Genomic DNA, 7,500 nt, shown 5'->3' with positions numbered 1-7,500 from the left:
GTTTCTTTTCCTCCGCTTAGTAATATGCTTAAATTCAGCGGGTAGTCTCGCCTGCTCTGAGGTCGTTGTACGAGGTGTCGCACGCCACACCGCCAGCCGGCTGTGCACGCTACCGAGAAAGTACCGGTATGCGAACCGCCAGGCGACGGGCGCGCATCGCACGTTTAAGGAGACGCGGCCGGCCACACAGGCGACCACGACACTCCCACGTCTCCGAAGCGGGACAAACGCCGCGCGCTTCAGTATACGTAGCCGACCCTCAGCCAGACGTGGCCCGGGAACGGAATCCATGGACCGCAATGTGCGTTCGAAACGTCGATGTTCATGTGTCCTGCAGTTCACATGTCGACGCGCAATTTGCTGCGTTCTTCATCGACCCACGAGCCGAGTGATCCACCGTCCTGGGTGATCTTTTCCTTTTCAGTCTCCCACTGTCTCTTTCAAGACAGTAGCATTTGCGGGACTGAGGCGTCTGACGGCCCCTGTTCCACTATTTTTTTTGTGTCCAACGGCCTCACAGCCGATGGGCGTCGTACGGCTCCACACCGGAGCGGACAGGCACTCGGGCGAACGTCATTCAAAACCGGCGCCAGGCGCCAGGTACCGCAGGCCAGCCGCTCCAGAGCTTCAGCGCTCGTACCACACAACAACAACACTTCCGCTAGTTTTGAGAGGCACGCGTGGTTCCGCACGCGGCGCACGGCCACTGCCGTACAGGTAGCGTGTTGCGCGACACGACACGCACATCGAAAGACATGCAGTCTAGTCGGTAATGATCCTTCCGCAGGTTCACCTACGGAAACCTTGTTACGACTTTTACTTCCTCTAAATGATCAAGTTTGGTCATCTTTCCGGTAGCATCGGCAACGACAGAGTCGATGCCGCGTACCAGTCCGAAGACCTCACTAAATCATTCAATCGGTAGTAGCGACGGGCGGTGTGTACAAAGGGCAGGGACGTAATCAACGCGAGCTTATGACTCGCGCTTACTGGGAATTCCTCGTTCATGGGGAACAATTGCAAGCCCCAATCCCTAGCACGAAGGAGGTTCAGCGGGTTACCCCGACCTTTCGGCCTAGGAAGACACGCTGATTCCTTCAGTGTAGCGCGCGTGCGGCCCAGAACATCTAAGGGCATCACAGACCTGTTATTGCTCAATCTCGTGCGGCTAGAAGCCGCCTGTCCCTCTAAGAAGAAAAGTAATCGCTGACAGCACGAAGGATGTCACGCGACTAGTTAGCAGGCTAGAGTCTCGTTCGTTATCGGAATTAACCAGACAAATCGCTCCACCAACTAAGAACGGCCATGCACCACCACCCACCGAATCAAGAAAGAGCTATCAATCTGTCAATCCTTCCGGTGTCCGGGCCTGGTGAGGTTTCCCGTGTTGAGTCAAATTAAGCCGCAGGCTCCACTCCTGGTGGTGCCCTTCCGTCAATTCCTTTAAGTTTCAGCTTTGCAACCATACTTCCCCCGGAACCCAAAAGCTTTGGTTTCCCGGAGGCTGCCCGCCGAGTCATCGGAGGAACTGCGGCGGATCGCTGGCTGGCATCGTTTATGGTTAGAACTAGGGCGGTATCTGATCGCCTTCGAACCTCTAACTTTCGTTCTTGATTAATGAAAACATACTTGGCAAATGCTTTCGCTTCTGTTCGTCTTGCGACGATCCAAGAATTTCACCTCTAACGTCGCAATACGAATGCCCCCGCCTGTCCCTATTAATCATTACCTCGGGTTCCGAAAACCAACAAAATAGAACCGAGGTCCTATTCCATTATTCCATGCACACAGTATTCAGGCGGGCTTGCCTGCTTTAAGCACTCTAATTTGTTCAAAGTAAACGTGCCGGCCCACCGAGACACTCAACAAAGAGCACCCTGGTAGGATTTAAACGGGGTCCGCCTCGGGACGCGAAAGCACCCCTTCGGCTCGCCCCACCGGCAGGACGTCCCACGATACATGCCAGTTAAACACCGACGGGCGGTGAACCAACAGCGTGGGACACAAATCCAACTACGAGCTTTTTAACCGCAACAACTTTAATATACGCTATTGGAGCTGGAATTACCGCGGCTGCTGGCACCAGACTTGCCCTCCAATAGATACTCGTTAAAGGATTTAAAGTGTACTCATTCCGATTACGGGGCCTCGGATGAGTCCCGTATCGTTATTTTTCGTCACTACCTCCCCGTGCCGGGAGTGGGTAATTTGCGCGCCTGCTGCCTTCCTTGGATGTGGTAGCCGTTTCTCAGGCTCCCTCTCCGGAATCGAACCCTGATTCCCCGTTACCCGTTACAACCATGGTAGGCGCAGAACCTACCATCGACAGTTGATAAGGCAGACATTTGAAAGATGCGTCGCCGGTACGAGGACCGTGCGATCAGCCCAAAGTTATTCAGAGTCACCAAGGCAAACGGACCAGACAAGCCAATCCGATTGGTTTTGATCTAATAAAAGCGTCCCTTCCATCTCTGGTCGGGACTCTGTTTGCATGTATTAGCTCTAGAATTACCACAGTTATCCAAGTAACGTGGGTACGATCTAAGGAACCATAACTGATTTAATGAGCCATTCGCGGTTTCACCTTAATGCGGCTTGTACTGAGACATGCATGGCTTAATCTTTGAGACAAGCATATGACTACTGGCAGGATCAACCAGGGAGCTGCGTCAACTAGAGCTGAGCAGCCGGCCGCCCGGGAGTGTGTCCCGGGGGCCCGCGCGAACACGCAAGCGTCCGCTCAATTATTCTGCAAACAGGAGGAGGCCGAGCTCCCCTGCACGATACACCTCGAAACCCTCTCAGGTCCCGGCGGCGCGCAGCGCCGTCCTAGGTACTTGGTCGGTTTCGAGAGAGGCGCAATCGCCCGGAGTTAGGCGAGTAGACGGTTTTAGTGCGAACACCCTTGCTCCCAACTGAGCTTGCCGCTGCCGACAGAGGCCCGGGAGCGTGCTGTCGTGGCATTGCCGGCGGGAGACAACACGCGCCACCTATGGTGACCGGCAGCTCCAACGCCAGCGCCACACAAGGGCAAAGCCCCACTTGGGTGCAGAAGCGAACTCTCCCAGCACAGCGCACGCGCCAACACGTCCGCACAACTGCGATACAAACCACCTGCGAGAACCGCTGGGGCGACCGAGCAGCAGACGGCGTCGCGGCGCCGAGTGCCAGGCGGCGGCGCATCCTCAACGCACACAGTCCTCAATCAGACCAGCACACTGCAGATGTCCACCGCGCTTCGCACCGGGCTCGGCTGAACCAACTTTGGCCGCCAGGCGCCGCGTGCAGGGTGCGCCGCAGCGTAGCTGCGCCGCCTGCCGGGCCCGTCGGCTGGCGCTCCTGCCACTCGGCGCCCCCCACCAGCCGCCTGTTGCGCGTGCGCCCACGCAGCGCGCGGCCAACACGCCGGGCGGCCCCCCTTCACCGGCCGGGAACAGTCCCACCAAGCCACCGCCGCGTATCGCTTCATACCCACATGGGCCTAGTCACGCGTGTGGATGTGGCGGGTACCGCTGAAACAACCGGTTAATAGCTGTACCGATCGTCGCCATCACAGATTCACCTCCAGCGTGAACAACCGCTCAACAACGGATTTCCAGTTCATTTGCGTATCTTGGGCAGTAAACGTAGATGTCCACCTACATTTGCGAATTCAACAATTCTTGCATGCCAGGATGTCATGTGTCACGACACGCTACATCAGACCACATACACACTGCGACATGTGCAGAAGAGAACACGTGGAAGGTGGCCCGCGCACGTATGCGATGTACCTTCCGCGATCCACTGTCAACCGGCATCTGCGGCATGTCCCAGATATGGAACGCGGTCCACCAGGGTAGCACTTTGTGTGAGGCAATACGACAAAGTCGGAATACACGCGTCACTACATCAGACGGCTCACGCTGACCTGACCTGACCTGACTCACCGCACCACCACCCCCAGCGACCCAGGGTGACATACAATGCGTTCGTACGTTCCTCCCACACGCCTCTACGGCGTACCACAGTGCAACCTAGCTGTTATTGGGAGACGAGACAAGTAGCATCAAGCACAACATATGGAAATTGAGATTCGACACCGTTGGGCACAGCCAGCGTACGGTCACACGTATCACACTACTTCACTCTGTACGTAACGACCGATGATCGGTACAGCGTGTGGGTTACGCGTACGACATCAGCGGACAATGGACACAGACCATACCACGACGTACACTGAGGGCGTCGACATCTGAATGCAACTGAACAGCTGCGAGGCTCATTTAACACTCAAACGCCAGACCGACCAGCTTGAGAGGACAGAGACACAAAGAGGGGGACAGAGGGGGACAGAGGGGGGGGAGGGGGGGGGTCGGCGATATAGGTCTATTGCAGTACAATTGACAGTGGATAGCAGGAATATGTGGAAAGTAAGCAACACTCGCAAGACATCTACATGAGGATAACAACGACACCAGAGATTCCGAGCAGTGAACTATGTTAGGCAAAGGGACAACGTGGGTTAGGTTAAGGGACAACGTGGGTTAGGTTAAGGGACAACGTGGGTTAGGTTAAGGGACAACGTGGGTTAGGTTAAGGGACAATGTGGGTTAGGTTAAGGGACAACGTGGGTTAGGTTAAGGGACAACGTGGGTTAGGTTAAGGGACAACGTGGGTTAGGTTAAGGGACAACGTGGGTTAGGTTAAGGGACAACGTGGGTTAGGTTAAGGGACAACGTGGGTTAGGTTAAGGGACAACGTGGGTTAGGTTAAGGGACAACGTGGGTTAGGTTAAGGGACAACGTGGGTTAGGTTAAGGGACAACGTGGGTTAGGTTAAGGGACAACGTGGGTTAGGTTAAGGGACAACGTGGGTTAGGTTAAGGGACAACTTGAGTTAGGTTAAGGGACAACTTGAGTTAGGTTAAGGGACAACTTGAGTTAGGTTAAGGGACAACTTGAGTTAGGTTAAGGGACAAATTGAGTTAGGTTAAGGGACAAATTGAGTTAGGTTAAGGGACAAATTGAGTTAGGTTAAGGGACAAATTGAGTTAGGTTAAGGGACAAATTGAGTTAGGTTAAGGGACAACTTGAGTTAGGTTAAGGGACAACTTGAGTTAGGTTAAGGGACAAATTGAGTTAGGTTAAGGGACAACTTGAGTTAGGTTAAGGGACAACTTGAGTTAGGTTAAGGGACAACTTGAGTTAGGTTAAGGGACAACTTGAGTTAGGTTAAGGGACAACTTGAGTTAGGTTAAGGGACAACTTGAGTTAGGTTAAGGGACAAATTGAGTTAGGTTAAGGGACAAATTGAGTTAGGTTAAGGGACAAATTGAGTTAGGTTAAGGGACAAATTGAGTTAGGTTAAGGGACAAATTGAGTTAGGTTAAGGGACAACTTGAGTTAGGTTAAGGGACAACTTGAGTTAGGTTAAGGGACAACTTGAGTTAGGTTAAGGGACAACTTGAGTTAGGTTAAGGGACAACTTGAGTTAGGTTAAGGGACAAATTGAGTTAGGTTAAGGGACAAATTGAGTTAGGTTAAGGGACAAATTGAGTTAGGTTAAGGGACAAATTGAGTTAGGTTAAGGGACAAATTGAGTTAGGTTAAGGGACAAATTGAGTTAGGTTAAGGGACAACTTGAGTTAGGTTAAGGGACAAATTGAGTTAGGTTAAGGGACAACTTGAGTTAGGTTAAGGGACAACTTGAGTTAGGTTAAGGGACAACTTGAGTTAGGTTAAGGGACAACTTGAGTTAGGTTAAGGGACAACTTGAGTTAGGTTAAGGGACAACTTGAGTTAGGTTAAGGGACAAATTGAGTTAGGTTAAGGGACAAATTGAGTTAGGTTAAGGGACAAATTGAGTTAGGTTAAGGGACAAATTGAGTTAGGTTAAGGGACAAATTGAGTTAGGTTAAGGGACAACTTGAGTTAGGTTAAGGGACAACTTGAGTTAGGTTAAGGGACAACTTGAGTTAGGTTAAGGGACAACTTGAGTTAGGTTAAGGGACAAATTGAGTTAGGTTAAGGGACAAATTGAGTTAGGTTAAGGGACAAATTGAGTTAGGTTAAGGGACAACTTGAGTTAGGTTAAGGGACAAATTGAGTTAGGTTAAGGGACAAATTGAGTTAGGTTAAGCGATAATCTGGTACAGCCACAGTTAGGTTAAGCGATAATCTGGTACAGCCACAGTTAGGTTAAGCGATAATCTGGTACAGCCACAGTTAGGTTAAGCGATAATCTGGTACAGCCACAGTTAGGTTAAGCGATAATCTGGTACAGCCACAGTTAGGTTAAGCGATAATCTGGTACAGCCACAGTTAGGTTAAGCGATAAACTGGTACAGCCACAGTTAGGTTAAGCGATAAACTGGTACAGCCACAGTTAGGTTAAGCGATAAACTGGTACAGCCACAGTTAGGTTAAGCGATAAACTGGTACAGCCACAGTTAGGTTAAGCGATAAACTGGTACAGCCACAGTTAGGTTAAGCGATAAACTGGTACAGCCACAGTTAGGTTAAGCGATAAACTGGTACAGCCACAGTTAGGTTAAGCGATAAACTGGTACAGCCACAGTTAGGTTAAGCGATAAACTGGTACAGCCACAGTTAGGTTAAGCGATAAACTGGTACAGCCACAGTTAGGTTAAGCGATAAACTGGTACAGCCACAGTTAGGTTAAGCGATAAAGTTGGTTAAATTTGGTATTGTGTGGGAAGGGGGCAGAGAGAGAGGGGGGGGGGTGGATAGTGGTGGCAGTACACGGATGCCTGAGTCACCGTCAGATACGTCACGTCGGTTCGATGCTTGTAGCAAGAGGCTGGCGGATGTGTGTCTCTCACTTCTGCAATTTTTCATGTGGTATAACACGAGGGCGGGGGATGAACACGCGATCTAGTGTGTGTAGGATGTGTGTTGGTGGTGTTGATTTATCTGAGCAATGGTAGTTGTCGGAGGAGTGGGGTATTGTGCTTTTATAGGTGGACCTACTGCTCTGGTTATCATAGTGTCGACGGTGCAATGTGGCAGAGAGGATGCACTCGACATTGTCGCATTCCAGATGTTTACGTATTGTGTGTCTCCGTTGCAGGCCGAGAGTGGTGCATGTTCGAGTGTCTGGCTGACGTGCGATTCACGTTGTGTGCCCAGTCTTACAGCACGTATAGGGACATTCGCATAAATCATCTATATTTGGCCTTGCATCATTTACTAAGCAGTGCCGTGAGACGACCGAACTATTAGGAAAGTACTGATGTACCGCATAATGTTTACCTTCCACCACACGGCGAGTATCGACTGTGCCCAGCGTTGCCACCGCAGGCAGCGGTCACCGTCACCATTGTGCGGCGGAACGGAACATCTATATCCTCAGAGGAGCACTCTTTGCCGCCGGGCGTCACGTCTCGCGGCCTGCCGGCCAGCGCCCACGACGAACTTACTGCATGTATAGGGACAGCGGGAATTTGGCATACTTGATATAACTCTTCATGAGGCGCAAGATATAGGGGTGGATTGCAAC

At 51.5% G+C, this 7,500-nt stretch overlaps 3 non-coding genes across 3 annotated transcripts in view; all 3 read right to left on the bottom strand.

Moving 5' to 3' along the window:
* The window catches only part of LOC126327406 (large subunit ribosomal RNA), a 4,222-nt gene extending 4,157 nt beyond the window's left edge, over positions 1 to 65 (bottom strand). The window contains exon 1 of the ribosomal RNA XR_007561228.1: positions 1 to 65. This exon is cut by the window's left edge and continues 4,157 nt beyond it. This is a non-coding gene — a ribosomal RNA (large subunit ribosomal RNA).
* Positions 66 to 253: 188 nt separating this feature from the next.
* Positions 254 to 408, bottom strand: LOC126327431 (5.8S ribosomal RNA). The gene has a single exon (XR_007561248.1). It is a non-coding gene; the product is annotated as a 5.8S ribosomal RNA (ribosomal RNA).
* A 362-nt stretch (positions 409 to 770) lies between these two features.
* LOC126327449 (small subunit ribosomal RNA) lies at positions 771 to 2,663 on the bottom strand. The gene has a single exon (XR_007561265.1). It is a non-coding gene; the product is annotated as a small subunit ribosomal RNA (ribosomal RNA).
* Positions 2,664 to 7,500: the final 4,837 nt, after the last annotated feature.

Source organism: Schistocerca gregaria, unplaced genomic scaffold (genome assembly GCF_023897955.1).
Source record: "Schistocerca gregaria isolate iqSchGreg1 unplaced genomic scaffold, iqSchGreg1.2 ptg001048l, whole genome shotgun sequence".
Classification (NCBI taxonomy): Eukaryota; Metazoa; Arthropoda; class Insecta; order Orthoptera; family Acrididae; genus Schistocerca; species Schistocerca gregaria.
This window is presented reverse-complemented; position numbering and strand designations above follow the sequence as displayed.